Source organism: Mus pahari, chromosome 18 (assembly GCF_900095145.1).
Source record: "Mus pahari chromosome 18, PAHARI_EIJ_v1.1, whole genome shotgun sequence".
Lineage (NCBI taxonomy): Eukaryota > Metazoa > Chordata > Mammalia > Rodentia > Muridae > Mus > Mus pahari.
This window is the reverse complement of record NC_034607.1, coordinates 19,558,236-19,568,801: the sequence shown is the minus strand read 5'-3', so window position 1 is coordinate 19,568,801 and position 10,566 is coordinate 19,558,236.

Genomic DNA, 10,566 nt, shown 5'->3' with positions numbered 1-10,566 from the left:
TCCTTCTCCCTCTCCCCCTCCTTCTCCTCCTCCTTCTCCTCCTCCTCCTTCTTCTCCTTCTCCTCCTCTTCCTCTTCCTTCTTCCCCTTCTTCTTCTCCTCCTCCTCCTCCTCCTCCTCCTTCTCCTCCTCCTTCTCCTTCTCCTCCTCCTCCTTCTCCTTCTCCTCTTCTTCCTTCTTCTCCTCTTCTTCCTCCTTCTCTTCCTCGTCCTTCTTCTTTTACTTCTTTTCCTCCAACTCCTCCTCCTTCTCTTTTCACCACATAAAAAGCCCTTTCTTTCCCCCTTCCTACCCCCTCTTTCTTTTCTCTATGGAGACTCCTCTGGACTCAATCCTTGAGGTCAGTGAACTCACCTACCCTAGAGCAATTTCCCAATAAATCTGCCTTTAATATAATTTACTCTGGCTTGAATTGTCTCATTTCATCAGCAGCAAAGAAATCTATCAAATAACATATCATTTATGTATGTCTGTGTGATGGTATGTATACATGTGAATGTAGGTCTTCTTGGATAATGTCTATCAGGTCCACCAGAACTGTAAATCACACAATTCTGGTGCTGGGGGACCAAACTCAGCTCCTCTGAAAGAGCTGAAAGAGCTCTAGACATCAATCATTTTCCTTTAAAAAAAGATTTTTTAGATTTATTTATTTTATGCATGTAAGTGGTTTGTGTGGATGCATGTATGTCAACCATAAGTAGGTGTGGTGCCGAGGAGGTCAGAAGAAGGGATTGAATATCCTGAGACTGGAGTTATGAATTATTGTGAACTATCATGTGGGTGCTGAGAACCAAACTTGGAGCCTCAGAAAGAGCAGTAAGTGCTCTTAACCTCAGAGCCATTTCTCCAGCTCTTCCCCAATTATCTTCCAATATAACAGCTAAGCTTATAGAGGAGTGAAAGAAAATAGCAAAATAAGTAGGCAATTTCTCAAGGCACACTATACTATGAAAGCTAAATTAAGCTCTTGGGGGTGGGGCATTGTGGGGAACAAGTCTCTGGGCAGCTGCCACAAGTGCTATTGTTTACTTCCAATTAGAAAGTTATGCAAATCCCAAAGAACTCCCAAAACAACCATAAGGGCTACTTCGGGCTTCACAAAACCCATAATCCACTATTACATTGTTTTTAAAACCAGAAGTTCTATGTTCCCTGGTCCTATTAGATTATTAGAGGAACATTCTCTCATTTCTCAGTAAATGGAACGTCACCTCTAAATACAAACACAATGTATGATTTTAAATGTAAAGATGCTTGAGAAAAGCAGCATCAATTTGCATTTCTGCTTCTACTGAGAGCAGTTTATTTCCTGGGGAGTGTGCTACTATCATATATGCACGATACAAAGGGAAGACTGATGAAGACAAGCAATGAGACAGGTCAGACCAAAGACTTGAGTCTGCAATATTCAAAAACAGCTTCTCTCTGCTACATATATATATATATATATATATATATATATATATATATATATATATATATTTTCCTACATTGGTCTTTGTACCTTATGGAGGGGAAACTCAAACCTGAAATAAGGCCATACACACCCTGAGAGAAGAATAAAATAAACAAGTTTAATTAGAAATGAACCATTGGTATTCTGCTTCTGCCAAGTGTTTGGGTAGGTTCCCGCCGAAGACAGCTGTATCGTTAATATGAAATTGCTAAGTGTAGAAAGAACCCTGCATTATCTGTCCTATACTAACACACTTCTTCACCATTCTCAAAAAAAAGGCACAAATATCTTGGGCATGATGACCTCCTAATTCATCTCCAGCCCCATAAACACATCCCTTATCCCCTAAATAAGCATGTCTGTTCACTCTCGAGACTTACTGATCAGCCAAGGGTAAGAATTAATTAAAGCTAGTCCAATAGATGCACATCAGTCTTAATTGTCAATTAACAATATGGTTCATCAGCCTGCGATAGGAAATCTATTTGTAACAACTGATGGCTGAGTTATAAAACTTGGTTATTGTTGTGATTGTCTCAAACTTATATTTTGGACAGTAATTAAGAGACAGGAACAAAACAAATAGAAACATAAAGCTTTATATATTTCTATGGTTTGGGGCAGGTTTTTTATACTAAAAGTAATGTTGGGATTCGTTATATAAATATAATGAAAGTTCACTAACTAGAGAGCCACAGAGCAATGGAATCAGAGAACACACCCCAACAAGGAAAAAGGTACTTCCTCCTCCCTAAAGTATAATGTGTGAGCCAGGTCCAGAGCCAGCCACAGCAGCTTGTGAAAACACAGATTGCTATTCATAGGACAGGTTTTACCTGGCAAATTAAAAAAGAAAAGACAGGGACCAAAAATGCCACATTCAGAAGTGATGCAAAGGACAATGGGATGGGACATACAGAAGCCTGGCAGAAAAATCCTCTCTGGTTATCAAGCTGAGCTCTGAAGAGGGGTTCTGTTAGTGCAGGTTGGACTGGACTTTGTGGCTGTTGTGTTTTGATTACCTGCATCTTGGATATGTTGGCATGAGTCTTCTGACCCTTTGAAACTAAGAGATGAATAGTAAGTTCATAAGGAAGATCTGAAAGCTTGCCTTAGTGTGAACAATTATATAAAAAAAAAAAATCTATTATAGGAAATAAAGGAAGGTAAGGCCACTGTAAGATATATTTTTAAGTGCTATGATGCAAGCTAAGAGAGTTTTTATCTGACTACTCATGGTGCCTAGTATGTGCTTAATAAATAGTCTACCAGTCAGCCATCATGCATTCTTCCTGTAAGAATGGGGCAAATAAAAGTGAGTTTCTAATTATCAAGACCCTTCTATATGCCAAGAGGTTTAATTTACTCCGGAAAGTCTCCTTTATTAAAAATTCTATTTATTAGTAAGAAGTTGCCCCCATTCATTCCTCATGTGTGTTTGAACTCTACTTTGTACCTTTGACTGCAATGGAAGGAAAAGGTGCTTGTCCCTCGGCTTTCTGCTCCTCCACAAGACAGCTTCCATGTTTTATATAATTTCTCCTTCATAACGTTCTCCTCTTCTGTGCTCATCGTATACATTAAGATAAAATAGCAAATGTGCTGAGTGAAGTACACACTACAAAGTGCTACTTGTGGTATCAAGCACTTTCAAAAGTGTATAATATTTGCATCAGGTCATCAAATACGTCCCCTGCTGCAGGAGAGCGCTTTGTTCTGGGCTCGCCTCTGTAACTGGTTTCATTTCTCACAAGAAAATATGCTTATCTCTCCTAAGCCATTCTTACATAATCTCAGGCTTGCCTCTGTTATTATCCATAAGGGAAAACAGTACCATCCTTTCTGCGTGCAGAGGAGTCCTCAGCAAAATGTTAAGACAAATGCATCTGTCACAGTAATGTTCTCCTGCAGTGTGTTGGGTGCAGGCCTTCAAAGGCCTTTACTCTTTGCAAGTCCAAAACTAGAATTCCTTCAAAAACGTGGATGCTCAAAACTGCCCATTAAAAGCAGGCTCTGAATATCGCTGGATGTCTTCCACCATGGCACTTTAAAGGATTTATTAAAGAGAGAGAAAGAGGGGGTGAAGGCGGTTAGTGGGTGCTCTTTAACTGGCAGCTGAACATGTGCTTGGCTTAAAGCCAAATGAACAAAGCTGATCTTAACTGACTGGTACAGTCCTCTGTGATCCCTGAAATTCCTCTTTTTCAAATACTTTATGACATTTAAGTATATATATATATATATATATATATATATATATATATATATATATAAATATTCAGGCTAGCCTTCATAACCATCTATCTTCTATGGAGTATTTAAAGTGTTTTTTGTACTTTAAATGGTCATCACCCCACAAAACATTATTTTAAGCTTGAAGATTATAAAGGAGAAGCCCAGCATGATGGTTGATGTCTTTAAGCCCAGAACTCAGGAGGAAGAGGAACAGGTGGACCTTTGGGACTTTGAGGCCAGCCCTTTCTACATAGCAAATTTAGGAACAGTCGGGACTGCATCGAAAGATTTTGTCTCAAAAACAAACAGATACAAAGGAGGGAAATTAGTGAACCCACAGTCCTCAATAAAACTAAAGAAAAGATTCAAATTTGATCATATTGTTCCAAAGCTCTTGTCTGCTCTCTATGGTTCCCAGATCTTCTGTATTCCTTCAGCTCAACTACACATCCTGAGTGGTGTGTGTGTGTGTGTGTGTGTGTGTGTGTGTGTGTGTGTGTGTGTGTCTGTGTCTATGTCTGTGTCTGTGTGTGTGTGTGTGTGTGTATATCTGTGTGTATCTGTGTGTGTGTGTGTGTGTGTGTGTGTGTGTGTGTGCATGCAATTGTAAGTACACATGTGTTCATGTGGGTACCAGACAACATCAAAGTCTTCCTCAATCTTCCTCCGCCTCTGTTTCCACATCTGTATCTGTGCTACCTAACATTTTCTAGGGGCTTCATTCCTTTGCTTTTGTTTGTTTGTTTTTGTATGGCCCCCCAAAAAAACACCACTAGAAAGTTACTATTTCCAGCTCTGCTGTTGGCAGAGATGCACCCACGTGGCTGGTGCTCAATCAGTTTCAAACAACAGCTCCTGCACATCCTGATAAAGCAGGATGCGCCTTCCTCTTTATACTTTTAATGTCTTTACGGGCCTCTTTTCTGTTAATTGTTTAATCACAAATTTCTGTTATTGCTATTTACATGTTCTTTTTCAACTTTTGAATACAGTTTTATTTCTATTTTGTGCAGCTCTCAGAAACATCAAATTAGAAGCAAGCCTATTGTCTTTCCCCACAATCTCGGCTCTGTTAGGGATGAAAGACAGCCGCAGAGGAGGAAGAGCCCCTGGAAGAGGAGAAAGAGAAAGAGAAGCTGCAGGGAGTCTTGGGAATTCTACCTTTATGCCCAAAGCTGCAGGGGCCCAATTCACTTCTTCCATAAGAGAAAACACCCCCCACACCTCTTCCTGTCCCTGAGCCAATCAGAGGGGTCACAGCATGCATGGAACTCTGATAGGCTTTTGTGGGGGATTGATGGATTGATTTGTTCTTTTTAAGGAAAAATAGACTCACCAGTCAGTCAACAAAATTAGACATTAAAAAAACTTCCTGGCCCAGACAATGAAGAGGATAAATACATCCAGTCTAATGCTGTTGGTATTTTACGGTAAGCCCCGCCCCATGAAAATGTGCCTCTGCTTCTAACTCTGGCCACACGCCAGGTAAGAGAGAGACGCTGATCATACACCTGAACAGCCGTGCCCCCAACAGATTTGTCTTGCCTTTCTTTTAACTTTTTACTTCATTGATTTCCTTATTTATTCACTTTGCGTTCTTTCTTCCTCTTCTCCCAGTCCTACCCTTACAAATCCTTTATCCCCTTGTGGGTACCACCCCACCCTGGGACATCCAGTCACAGGAGGATTAAATAGATCCTCTCCCACACCAGGCAGTCCAGTTAGGGGAAGGACATCTAATAGCAGGCAACAGAGTGAGAGACAGTCCCTCTCCAACGGATGGGGGACTCACCAAGCTGCACATCTGCTACAAATGTGTAGGGGACCTAGGTCCAGCCCCTGCGTGCTCTTTTGGTTGGGGGATTCACTCTCTGTGAGTCCCCAAGGCACCATGTTAGTTGACTCGGTAGGTCTTGTGGTGTCCTTGACCCCTCTGCCTTGATCACTTCTATCCCCCACTCATCCACAAGACTCCCAAGTCTCCGCCTGATGTGTGGCTGTGGGTCTCTGCCCCTGTCTCCATCTGCTGCTGGGTGAAGCCTCTCAGGCGACAGTTGTGCTAGGTTCCTGTCTGCAAGTATAGCAGAATGTCATTAATAGTGTCAGCGGTTGGCTCTCTCACACGCGATGGGTCTCAAGTTGGGCCAGTCATTGGTTGGCCATTCCCTCAGTCTCTGCTCCATCTTTATCTGATAGGCAGGAAAAATTTTGGGTTGAAGGTTTTGTGGGTACATTGCTGTCCCCCTCCCTCTACTGGTATGGAATCTTTCACTACTCATTTAAAATTTGAGAAATTCTTTTTTAAAAAAAAGAAAAAAGAAAGAAAAAGAAAAAAGACTCTATGTTTCCTTTCAGGTCAGTAAGTTCTAGGAAGTAAAGTAAACAAGAACTCCACTGTGCCGCAGATAAAGCTGGGTGGAAACATAGTTACACTCTTCCTCTCACAGTCTGTACTCTGCTTGATAGACAAGCCTGTTTGGTCCACTTCAGGCATCCTTACAGTTCCTGTGAGTGGTAGGGCTGTCCCCTTTGTAAGCAATGGTAAGGGAAGGCAAGTGGGATATATCTGGAAACTTGTAACCCAAAAGTGTTTATATTTATGCCTATGCATATATATACATACGTGCATATGTATATATTTGAGATAGCACCTCTCTTTGTAGCTCTAGCTGTCTTGAGACTCACTATGTAGATCTGGCTGGCCTGGATCTCACAAAAATCTACCTGCCTCTTTCTTCCCAGTGTTCAGATTAAAGGCATCTGCTACCATGCCACACCTAGCTAAAATAGTGATATACTTAAGTGCCTTCTGTATTAATGGTAAAATTAGTAATCCTTTGCTCATGCATCTAACCTTAATTAACTGAATACTTTGAGGCAAATTATTTTAATGTCTTAGACCTGAGTTTCTTCATTAGGTTACTTTGCGGCCTTCCCCAGTCCTGGGAAACTGTCCACTTATGTGGGAGTCACAGGCACCAGGGACTCAACCTACATAGAGTTTCCTGTTTTCATGGGAGTGGGAGAAGAGAAACCTCTGTCACCATAATCTGTACAGTCAATTGTTGGGAACTATAAAAGGGCCCTGGGGAAGTGGGGAAAGGGGGAAACCCACTCCCCGCCAGAGTTCCACCTATTCTCTGGTCAGTCAGGTGTAGGAGGGCTGCTAACTACCTTCCACTCATCCCTGGGTGGGCATTCTTCTATCCCACTCTTCAGGGGGTGGCCAGGGGCAGCCCTACTTGGGGACCCCAGAGCTACTTTGCTAAAGCCATCAGGGTTATAGGAAAGAGGGATGAGGGAAGAGGTTCACAATACTGACCAGAGTGTGCAGCAGATATTGATAGAGCAGAGACTCTCTATGAGCTTTATTATAGAAAGGCAGGAGGGGGAGAGAAAAGGTAGAAAAAGAGAGGGGGCTAGAGAGAAAGAGAGTATGAGAGAGGAAAGGAGAGAGGAGAGAAGACAAAGGGAGAGGAGATAAGGGGAGGGAGTGAAGGGTAAAAAGCAAAAGAGACAAGTAAGAGAGTAAGAGGTGAGAGGGCAAGGTGGGGCTGAATAGCCCTTTTTCAGGTCTTTACTGTTGCTAGGTAACTGGTGAGGAGTTTAGCCTGAAGGTCAGAAGTTTAGGCCATTGCCTACGTTGACTACAGACCATGCTTCTCTTGTGGAGGGCTGTGGGGGGCTGTGGGGGGGGCAGTAACTTAGACAGGGGCCAGAGTTCCAGGAGCATGAGGGAACACCTACCATGTCATGAAGGTGAATTATCACCACCGGGGTTCNGACCTCAGCTCAACTGGAGACCAGCCTGCAATTCCCCACAGTCAATGAGTGATCTTGGTTGGTTGAAAAAGGGCAATTCTAAGAAAAAGAACAATTCTAAGAAAAAGAACACAGATCAAAATAAGATGCTTAGTTAAATCTTCTTGTGGCTGGTGTTTTATTTTGTCGGAGACAGGTTCTTACTGTGTATGACTGACTGGCCTAGAACTTGCAGTGTAGATCAGGCTGGCCTAGAACTCACAGAGATCCACTCACCTCTGCCTCCCAAGCACTGAGATTAAATGCGTGCCCCACCATGCTTGGATTAGCTCACTTCTATTAAATGAGAAATTAACAGAAAAAAGTAGTAATTGACAAATAGTCCTTGCAAACTGAGTGTGTGCGGGGTTAGTCAAGTTAAAATGAGGTCATCAGGATCCACTTTAGTTCAACATGACTCATGCCTTTATAGAAAGGAGAAAGTTAGCCTCATAGACAGATACATAAATGTAAAAGCACAGAAATGATTCCAGCTAGAAGAAGCTGGGAGAAAAGCTCTGTGCTGTCCTTCCTACACCTTCATCTTGAACTCTGGCCTTCAGGACTGGAGCAATGTGCTTCTGTTCTTTTACCATCAAGACTATGGAGCCACGTTGAACCATTGTGGAGCTCTAAAAAACCAAGGTACCTCCTCACACACATTCATTCCAGACAACTGGTCTACCAAAAAGGCCCAGGGCAGAAAAAAACTAACACCCCTGGGAGCTTGAGAGGAAGGTGGCATAGACTGGCTGTTGCTACCTGAAGCAGCCACTCTCCAAAAAAAAAAAAAAAAAAAAAAAAAAAAAAAAAAAAAAAAAAAAAAAAAAAAAAAAAACCAGGAACCAATCTCCAAGCTATTAGCAAAGTCCAGTGTTGACTAATTCTTGGTAACTTTTCTGAATCTTGAAACCAGGCTGAAAACTACAGATCTTAACACAAAACAATTCAAGACCCTTATTCCCAGGGATTGAGAATCCAAGATGGCAGTACCAGGGCATTAGGGCAAACAGGGAAAATAATTGTGAATATCATGCCCATAAGATGAGCCCTGAGTGGGGCTATTGTGCCCTAAAGATACTAATACTTCATTCATTTGCTTGCTGGGTTGTTGTCTTAATCAGGGTTTCTATTCCTGGACAAAACATCATGACCACAAAGCAAGTTGGGGAGGAAAGGATTTATTGAGCTTATACTTCCATACTGCTGTTCATCACCAAAGGAAGTCAGGACTGGAATTCAAGCAGGTCAGGGAGTAGGAGCTGATGCAGAGGCCATAGCGGGATATTCTTTACTGGCTTGCCTCCCCTGGCTTGCTCAGCCTGCTCTCTTATAGAACCCAAGACTACCAGCCCAGAGATGGCACCACCCACAAGGGGACCTCCCCCCTTGATCACTAATTGAGGTAATACCTTACAGCTGGATCTCGTGGAGGCATTTCCCCAACTGAAGCTCCTTTCTCTGTGACAACTCCAGTTTGTGTCAAGTTGACACAAAACTAGCCAGTACAGTTGTCTTGATCAACTTTCTATCGCTGATGAAACACCACAACCAAAAGCAACTTGGAGAGGAAAGGATTTATTTCCTTTATACTTCTACATCACAGTCTATCATTGTGCAGGAACTCAAGGCAGGAACCTGGAGGCAGAAAGTTCAGCAGAAGCCATGGAGAAGCGCTGCTCACTGGAATGAGCCATTGTGGTTGGTACTGGACAAGTAGTCTTTGGATAAGCAAGTCATAGGAAGCAAGGCAAGTTTTTAAGCAATGTAGCATCATTGTTTTCCCTGGAAACATCAACTGGTCAAAAGCACCAACACATCCAATGTCTCAGCTGACAAGCTAGCTCCTCAAATCTAAGATCATACCATCCAGAGTCTGAAATGGCTATAGTCTGAAGTGGGGAGGAAAATGTCTGAGATGTCCAAGAATCTTGATGTAAAAGAGTAAAATGCTGAATGTTGAAATCAAAAATTCAAACAGTACCTACTGGGGCAGGGCGATTCATACAATTAGGAAAGAACATTCAATATACAGTAAAACAATAATAAAATATTGAGTTTTTTGTTAAAAAATGTGTTGAGCCAGGCGTGGTGGCACACGCCTTTAATCCCAGCACATGGGAAGGCAGAGGCAGGCAGATTTCTGAGTTTGAGCCCAGCCTGGTCTACAAAGTGAGTTCCAGGACAGCCAGGGCTGTACAGAGAAACTCTGTCTTGAAAAACCAAAAATAAATAAATAAATAAATAAATAAATAAATAAATAAATAAATAAATGTGTCATGTGCCTGCCTGGGTTTTTTTTTTTTTTTTTTTTTTTTTTTTTCAGTTGTCCAGATAGGTGGAGTTTGTAACGGGTTAAATTCCTACTTGGCTAAATAAGTGATTATTTCAGAAATGATGATGTTCAGAGAGGGTGAGACACAGGTAGTGATGTCGTCTAGCCACCTTATTGCTTCCACCCAATTTGTCGCCTGTTCATGATGAGTGAATGAGAAGAGGATTTTACTTACTGAAGGACATGGAAGCCCAAAGCAGAGGACAGGACATTTAATAAGGAATGTTCATATCTAATCATAACAAAATCTCAAAAAAGAACAGAGGCGTGCACAAAAATCACTGAATAGTAATGAGAATCACACCTTAAAAGGGAAATCCCCATCGACATCCAAGACTGCATTCCACAGCCCACTGTACAGACTGCCTCCAAGCCACTGTCTGTGTACTCCTCTTATGACACACTGAACTGTATGTAATTATATTAAATTCTCCTTCTTACTATCCATTTTCTCTTTGCATTATTATCAATACTGAAGTCATATATAAAAAAACCTTTAAAGGGTTCTAAGTCATGTTTTCTGGTGTTGTGTTTTGTTTTGTTTAGACTTGACTTTGTAGAAGTGAGTTATCAGGATTCACATCATGTTGCTTTGAGGATTGAAGGGTAAGCATTGTGGACCTTCAAAGAACCATGGGCATCCCCTTACTAAGAACAGATGCTGTCCTAGTGGACATCGTGTTGCTGTGATAAATACCATGACCAAAAACAACATGGGAAGGAAAGGATTTATTAGG